The sequence below is a fragment of the Abrus precatorius genome, unplaced genomic scaffold (assembly GCF_003935025.1).
Source record: "Abrus precatorius isolate BTA unplaced genomic scaffold, Abrus_2018 Scaffold2, whole genome shotgun sequence".
In the NCBI taxonomy this organism is placed as follows: Eukaryota; Viridiplantae; Streptophyta; class Magnoliopsida; order Fabales; family Fabaceae; genus Abrus; species Abrus precatorius.
Genome location: NW_020874362.1, coordinates 1,953,101 through 1,962,977, shown reverse-complemented (window position 1 = coordinate 1,962,977; position 9,877 = coordinate 1,953,101).

The window sequence follows — 9,877 nt, the reverse complement described above, 5'->3', positions numbered from 1 at the left end:
GAATTTTGATTTACACGTTTATTCCTTAAAAACCAACATCGAAAGATCCATCCCTTATTAATAAAAACGTTTTAGTATACACATATATAGAAAACTGATAACCTCTTCAACTTAATAAATAGTTAATATATATATATATATATATATATATATATATATATGAGATAAAAAAATTAAAATGCTTCACAAAATAAATAAGTTATGTATTTACATGAAAAGCGAAATACATATAAAATATTTAATTGAAACTCCTAAATATAAACTTTCTAAGAAACACATATTGTGTCCATAATTTTTAATAACTGTTGTTTTATTATTAGGTCAACTTCACCTATTAATCTGAGCCAAAATAGGCAAATTGTTTTATTTTGTTGATTTCTTTATTGTTATTGTATAAATTTATAATATATTTTTAGATTTTGCAAACCAGTTAAAAAATATTAATAAAATTCAAAAATGATGTTAAACTATATTAAAATTTACAATTAAGGTTCATTAATAATATATTTAAAAAAATTACCTTAAATTCTTTAACCAACATCTTAGTTAGTATTTATCTATTTTGTAATATTTAATATGTTATTTTTTAAAAACTGTTACAATTAAATTTATCAATCAATTTTTTCTCTCTAAATATTCATAGCTTAAATTGATTAAGTCATTTTATACATTTCTTCTCATAAAATTTATCAGCTAAAATATTAAATTTAACAGAAATAGTAAAAGAAACTATTTTTTCCACAAATCATATGCTAACATTCTACTAAATTATTTATCAATTTCTTACTAAATTTTGAACTCTTAAAGTTATCTTCCTTCCCAAATCCATCGTAAATCTCTAACTATTTGAATTTGTTTTTCATCCTGAGTATCTGAATATGATTATATTTCATAGTTTAAGAGTAAAAGTTAAAAATAAAAAAACATATAAGTGATAAGTTCAGAAAGTGCAGAAGTAAAGTATAATTTCCTTTCATAAAAGAAGAATAATCCCATGAGCATTTCTAGTCGAAGTTTCTTAACTTGTTTCAACAAACAAACAATAACAGTACTAAATTTACTTGGACATTAGAATGAACTAACGTATAGTCAAATGGAAGGAGCAGTGGCTTTACATGCGTGGAAAAGCATCAAAGGGGTGGAATAGAACGGGGTAGAATAATTCTTTCAAAGATACAACATCAAAATAAGGAGTTTTCAAAGTTGCATAAAATAATAAGAAGGTGCCCCGTAAATTTATTATAAAAATATAAAACTAATTATATTTTTATTTCTTTAATTTAAAATATATGTAATTATTTTTAAGCTTTTTAAATCTAATTAAAATTTTGTATTTAAAATTAAGCAAATTCAGCCTTATTATTAATTTTTTTGTTTTTAAAACCTTCAGTTATCATTTTCTATATAAACCATAAATCAAATTAATTAAATTGATTTAAACCTTATTTTATTCAAAATTAAATAACTAAAATATTAAATTTCACCCCAAAAATATAAAATAATAATAAATAAAATCGTAATATTACATTTATAAAACATGTCAAAAGCACCAAATTTTTACTAAATTTCTAACTATTAAGCTTTTAAAATTATTTTTCTTTCCAAATTTATCATAAGTCCTCGAGTAATTAGATAAAAATATAGTTTAAGGGTTTTGGGTATGAAAAATTAACAATAAAGCTAAATTTATTTAATTTTAAAATATAAAAAATATTTAAAAAAAATGAAAGACCAAAACATGCGTTGTACAAATACAAATATATAATTAAGTCAAATAATATAATTATGCAAAATTTGCAATGCTGAAATTTTATAAAAGAAATGCACTCAAATATAATAATATTTAAGAATTTTTAATATAAAAGAAAAAAATAATGAATCTAAATTCTTTTCAATTTTAACTTAACACGACAGACTAGTTAAAATTTATATAAATAAAATAAACAAAAAAATTACATAAAACTTGTCACTAGTAAAAAAAGTTATTAGATAAATTAAGACGCAAAGACATTAATTACTTTTAGAAGAAACTGTTGTACTAATCAATACAAATCTATTTGTTTTAAAACTGAGCAAAATTAATTTTTATAAAATTTAAATTATTATAATATATGTTATAACGGGAAAATTTGATTTTAAATATAAAATAAGTAGGTCTTGTAGTACGAGATGAGGTGATAATTGCACATAAGGGATAGTAGCATAAATGAGCTACCGTTATTTAACTAAAGTGTGACTGACGTGTGAGAGTTGGAAAAGATGAAAAATGCGACTCACTGTGGGTCGTATTATTATGGAAAAAGTTACATAAATTATATATATATCGTAAAAAATATTATTGAACAATAAATTTACACTACTCTAATAACCTATATAGGGAATTACTATAGTAATGGAATGAATTTTTATTTAAATTTTCTATTTTATTAAAAACAATGATATGATTATGCTAATGAAAAAAGAATATTTTTTATTAAATAAAATCTATTATAACTAAGTGTTTAATTTATGAATTAAATTTAACAAAACAGAGAATGATACGGAAAAGACATGTGGGACTCTGTGATGTAAGACAAGGCTGCCAAAGTCAACAGACGAAAAGCTTGACATTTTGCCTCCTTCGAGGGTTGAAGAAGATGATAATTCAGATTATGAAGCTCAAGCGCAGGTCCGTGTCAGACTTTGCTGCCTTCCCACGTTCATAAAGCCTTAACTATGTTTTTGTTATTAAAATTTAATTTTAATATTTTAAAAATATTTAAAATTAGTCACTATTATCATTGTCTTCTACAGTGAACTGAATAATAGAAATACAACTTATCACTCTGTTATTATTTTTACGAAGTTTTTAATAATATAATATAAAAAAAATAAAATTAATTGAATGGATCTGTACCGTAAAAAATTTACAGAATTAGATCCAATAACTGTAACAGTAATTGAGTAGCTAGAATTCGGTCGCCACGAAATTTTAGAAGTTAAGTTTTAATTTTTTTTCAATTTTTTTAATATTATTAAATAATTAAATAAATTTTATTATTTAAATTATATTTATATTCTATTATGTGAAAATAAATAAAAATAAAAATAATATTTATTTTACATGTTTATTAAAAAAATTTACATAATTATGATAATAAATAATATTTTTAGAAACTAATAATAATTATATTTTTTAAAAACTAATTAAAATATTTAAATAATAAGTATATTATTTTAGATAATAATATTAATGCTTAAAATTTTTATATTTAAAGAATATAAATTATATTTTTAAAAATTAAATAAAAATATTAAATATTATTCTATTTATTTATTTATTTAAATATGTAATTTTGACTTAATATTTTTAAATATTAATATGATAAAATGAAATTTTGAATTAAAATTTTATTTTAATTAAATTAGTTTTTTTTAAAATGAAATTATTTAATATTATAATTTTTAATACCCTAAACTCAAAAAATTTACTATTATAATTTTAAATAAATTTTATTTGAGAATAAAAAAATTATTTTTAAAAATTAAATAAAATATTAAATTATAAGTTAGTTATTTATACTTGAGACAAATATTTTAATATTAACGGTTTCATATTACTAAGGTAACAATGATGAAGACAAAGTGCATTAACAAATATGATAACAAATTCATAACAACATTAATAATTAACTATCTCCATAATGGTGGTCAGTTCCACAACGAGAGCAACGTCTGTAACGTGGTGGGTTTCGTCGTTGTGGTTGTTGCTCTGAAATTTCAGGATGAACTTGTGGAGGATTTGAATCATTATGAAGGTCTAGTTGTTGGAATGCAATTGATGAATTACCAGGTTCATTAGCAAAATTCAGTTGGTAAAGAGACTGCATGTAAGTTTGTGCTGAATATGGAGTTGTAAAATCAACTCCAAATAAGTTTGTAAAAAATTCCTCCGATGTTGTTGCAGACGAATGTCTTGTATTAATAATGTTTGCTTCTAGCGTAATGTTCGGAGAAATTGATGCAGTCTCGTGGTACGACGGTGTGGAAGTTATACCAATTTCAAATGTGTTGGTAGTCCTTAATTGTTGATCGCTCTTCCTTGGATCTTGTAGTAGTTGTGGCACAGATAGAATTGGCAATGTACCATTCCATGTATTCTTGTTTATGACACAATAGACCTTGCATTGGATGACCCGTTATTGACAGCTTAAGTTTGTTGTTCCATATCTCGATCCATTAAGCATGTCTTGTAACCCAATTTTCATCTTGTCTTCCTCTCATGTCAATTTTATGGATGTCATTCAAATTATTCGGTGGAGAAAAGACTTCTTGGAAGAGACGAAACTGTAATTTGACTCTATCTGTTTGGTGCCATTCAACAATTGCAAAACAAAGGATGACAGTACAAGAAGTCTACAGTTGGACATCTCTATATGCTTTCATGGGTATTAATGTTTGTAAGTCTTGATATGGCGCCCATAAAAACTACAAATAAACGTAACTTTGTTACTTAAGATGATGTGTAAAAGATAAGAAAATAAATATGAAGAATTATCTGATTAGCTTGAATGTGATCAAACATTGATCTGTACCCCACAACATCATTGTGAGGTTTATTTCAAAAGTTGAGTACTTTACCCCCACTCCATCTGCACACAAGAGGGTATGTTGGTAAATTACTAGAAATTGGTGCAATATATGGCATGCGATACCATGCCCAGGACATTAACAATGATGAGCAACCACCCATTGTTTTGCTACCAACTTTCGTGATTCTACACATTTCCCTATACAACATAGCTAAACAAGCAGAACCCCAACTATATTGTCTTATTTTTCTAAGATTAGTTAATAAAGCTAAATACATAAGATTTACTTTGTTGCCTATTTTGTCAGGCATCAAAACACCTCCAATTAAACCTAGTATGTAAGCCCTACAATGAGTGTAAACTTCTTCTTCAGATGGTTCTTCTGGTAATGGCAACATATTGTCTCTCAGCCACTTCAGTTTTACCATAGAGCCAATTAGTGACTCTCCCTTGACTAGCACGATACTGAGATATGTGTTACACATTCCTCCCAGTCAAACATTGTTGGAGCAATGACTGATAAACCATCAACTCTTAGCCCGAGTTGTAGTGCAACATCCTCTAAGGTTATGGTGCACTCCCTTGTTGGAAAATGGAATGTGTAAGTTTCAGGTCTCCACCTCTCAACCAAAGCTGTTATCAATGCGTGATCCACCTTAAGATGCCTTAGTTTTGCTACACCAGCAAAACTAAGTTGTTCAAGTATATGAACAATTAGAGGACTGGGTTCTGGCATTGAATGATAGAAAGATGAAATCATGTTTTCAGTTTCCTGCAGTTATTAATAAATTAGTAACATTATATGTAGAATATTGATTTACATAATGGTAATGTATAAAACTCACCGTTCTTCCAATAAAGGCAGTCCTGTGTTCGTTTTGCTTCTAGAACAACATTTTTAGTAATGAGAGCAAAGATAAAGAGAAACGAAGAACAAAGATGGATGCAAGTTTGAATGAAAAACATATGCCCTTGGATGAACATATTTATAGACAAACTTCGGTACGAGAGAGTAGCCTTAGAATCTTGAGAAGTCACTATCTCTTGGTCTGCGTGACCTGATAAGTCACTATCTCTTGGTCTGTGTGACCTGACAAGTCACTATCACTCGTAAAATGTGATGAAGCATTGAATGACTGAGAATCCAATGTTACCATTATAAATAGCCATATTCGTGTTCATTTTATTCATTCAACCTTCTAAGCTTGTTCCTTGTTCTTGGGAACCTTCTCCTTCTAAAAATGTCTTCAATCTATGTCATTATTCACTCTGATAGTGCCATTAACCAACGTCCTTATGAAGGAGTCACGTTCACCTCATCATCAGCCAAATTGATACATCTAAAGAGAGAAGTGACTCTACAAAGGCTCAAAAAAGTCATCCACACAAAACTTAACCAAAACGAAAATGAAAGGGTGACAACCATACATTTTCGCTACCCAATTAGACTTGGCCCAAGAGTTAGTAACTACAAATGAGTTGAGTTGAACGATGATGAAGATGTTGAGGCACTCTTCAACATCTACGATTCAAATCAACTTCAATCAAGTATAGAATTATATGTTACATTTGCTACAAACGTAACTCAGCCACCACAACTTTCGCCTTCATCTTCACCTTACCAAACTTACGAAACTATAAATTTATCTTTTCTAACATATGATATGAATTCCGACCTTCAGTCCTACACACAATTTTTAACTGGTCCATTCATAGACCTCAATGAAATATTCTCTCAACCATTTGAGCAAACCCAACTCTCTCAGCCTCTTGAAGAAACCCCCATTGAAGAACATGCTGTTGTGAGTCTCCTAATCGAAGTATTTGATCCTTTCAGCGAGGACGAAGATGAAATCTTATCTCAACAGCAGGATGATGAAAAAGACTCCCTCCCACTTCCAAATATTCCACCATCACAACCATTACCATTATACAACCCATCTCCACATTTTCTAGACTTTTCCATTCAAATACAAGAACATGACTCTAAGTTTGGCCATGTACTTGAACGTGAAATGGTAGTGTATTCACCTGGAACACTATTTGTTGGCCATCGCTTCCTAACAAAAGAACAAGTGCAAGACGCCATAAATAAATTTCACATTGTCAATCATTGCACTTACAAGGTGAAGATGTCAAGCACAACTAGGCTTGTCGTGGAATGCGTTCACAATGACTGTTCCTGAAAATGTCGCGCAATATTGCGCACCAAAGAGCAACACTAGGAAATAATGAAGCTTGACGGGTGCCACACATGTACTTCTCTACTCATTTCACAGGATCATAACAACTTGGGATCACGAATGATTTCTCATGGGATTCGTGAAATGATACAAACTGATCCATCCACACCCATCATAACTATCTTAGCCTACATAAAGTTCATAATGGGTTACACAATCAACTATAGAAAGGGATGGTTAGGGAAACAACATGTCATTGAATATATCTTCAAAAATTGGGAGGAGTCATACCATAAGTTACCTAGACAGTTGCTTGCAATGCAACTGTATGTTTTGAGCTTCACCTGGAAATTGAGTACACAACCGGCATACAAGGGTGGCTTGCTTGACAAGGGGAATGTGTTCTTCAAGAGGTTGTTTTGGACCTTCAAGCCATGCATTGATGGTTTTGCCTTCTGCAAACCAATTGTTCAAGTTGATGAAACATTTTTGTATGGCAAATACAAAGGGACTTTATTAGTGGTAGTTGCACAAGACAGCTGTAACAACATAATTCTCATTGCCTTTACTGTGGTAGAAGGTGAAACTAGCAATGCATGGTTCTATTTTTTGAAAAACTTAAGGAGGTACGTAACCCCACAAGAGGGGTTGTGCCTCATTTTGGATCGTCATGAGGCCATAAGAAGTGCATACTCCAGAAATAGAAGTGGTTGAACAAAAAACAATTCTGTCTATGTCTATTGCATTAGACATATTGCACAAAACTTCATGCGACGATTCAAAAACGCTGCACTGAAGAAAAATGTCGTCAATATTGGTAATTTTAATTTTTTACATACTTTATATTCTAATTAATATTTTATACAATTGCTTAGCTAGTTATATTAATTTTTTTTGTAATCTTGTTTCCAGCATATGGAATGACTGAACCAAGATTCTTTTACTATTACAACATAGTAAAAGATAATAATCTTGAAGCAATATAATGGTTGGACAACATCCCAAGGAAAAAATGGACATTGACATAGGACAATGGACGACGCTGGGGACACAAGAAACCTGCCAATTTGCTCCATGGTCCTGACAACATACACCCATTGCAATAAGTTCTTCATTGACAGAGGCAGAGAAGTAGATGTAATGATTAATGCTGGACATATGTACTCAGAGGTTGCAACTAAAGCAATTCAAGATGCACAGTCAAAGGCAAACACTCATAGAGTTATCACCTTTGACAGAACAAACACTAGATTTTTAGTCAAAGAAACGCAACATCCAACAGAAATTTGACCCGTAGGAAGATTTACAGTACGGTTAGATGAAATGTGGCGTGATTGTGGCAAGTTTCAAAAAGTTCACATCCCATGCTCGCATGTACTTGCTTCATGCTTATATACACACCATAACTTTGACATCTACATATCTCCCGTGTATACCTTACAACAAGTTTCTAAGGTGTACGAAGGTCAGTTTGGAGAACTCAGACATGAAGACTATTGGCCAACTTACACGGGCCCAACTCTGTGTTCAAATGTAGAACTGAAAAGAACTTCAAAGGGTCGACTCAAGTCTAGTAGGATAAGGACAGAGATGGACATTAGATAACAACAAAGTCGACCAAAAAATTATTCTTATTGTCACACCCCTGGTCACACAAGGAAGACATGTCCAAACATTCCTCAAGCTTCTACTTCCCGTCATTGATTTATGTTGTTGTTATTACTTTAAAAAAAATTTCATGTAATTTTTAATTTTATAAATGTCATTGCAACTTATAAATTTTAGTATTAGTAATTTATATTATATATATATATATATATATATATATCTACATAATATTATTCAATAATGTTTATTAATATTAATAACATATTTTTTAAATAAATAATTATGTATAAATTTTAATAAAGATTAATATCTCAAATTAAATAAATAACTTTATTATTATTATTTCATAGTTTTATTTTTTTATAAAAATATAAAATTAAATAAATTATTATTGTAATTTTTATCAAATATAAATTTAAAATTAATTCAATTATTATTGTAATTTTTTTAAATAATATTAAATAAACAAAAATATAATTTCAGAATATAATATTAATACCATTTTACAAAAATTAAAATTATATTAGATAATATAATAACAAAAATAAAAATATTATTTATTATCATAATTATGTAAAAAAAATTAATAAACATGTAAAAATAAATATTATTTTTATTTTTATTTATTTTCACATAATAAAATATAAATATATAAATATAATTTAAATAATAAAATTTATTTAATTATATAAAAATATTTAAAAAAATTGAAAAAAAAATCAAAATTTAATTTCCAAAATTCGGTAGCCCAAGGACCAAATTCTGGCTATCCAATTACTACTACACTAATTGAGTCTAATTCTATAAATTTTTTGAGCATCGGTCCATTCAGGTAATTTTATTCTTTTTTATATTATACTAGTAAAAACTTCTTATTTTTACTAATATTTTATTATTTAAATATTTGTATTTTTTAAAAAAAATTTAAAAAAGTTTATGTTATTTCGAAAAAGTCTTTACCTCGTAGACTCTCCTCTTTCTTTCGCAGCACATTCTTCAGATACTCTCTTCTTATTCTCTCTCGGTTCAACCCTATGCTCCACCGCACTTCTTCTTTCGCTTCCGTGCATCATTATGGGTTTGATTCCATGGACACATTCTATATCACGAAAATACTAATACTAGAAACCCTCATCTACCAGCCCAGATGGCTGCAAGCACATAAAACCGAACCACCCTTTATCCTAAAAAAATACTCAATCCCATTATGCAACCAAACATTTTCAACACAAGGAGTCATGACAAAATTTCAAAAAAGAATACTTCTCTCAGGCATTTCATCAAACAGCTTCTTTGCACTATCAGTGCGGTGTAGAGAGGGAAGAACTGAAGGACCATAATTGGGAGAGAGGGTTGAAGATTAAGGGACGTTGAAAAGCAGGGAAGGGGTTATGAGTGGTGGCGGGAGGATGAGATTACTGGCGACGGAGATCAATTGGATGGAGAGGTTTTGGGAAATTAAGGAGGGGCGGTGAAGGAGGAGGCGGAGCGACGGGTGTGGGTGAGGGAGGGTGC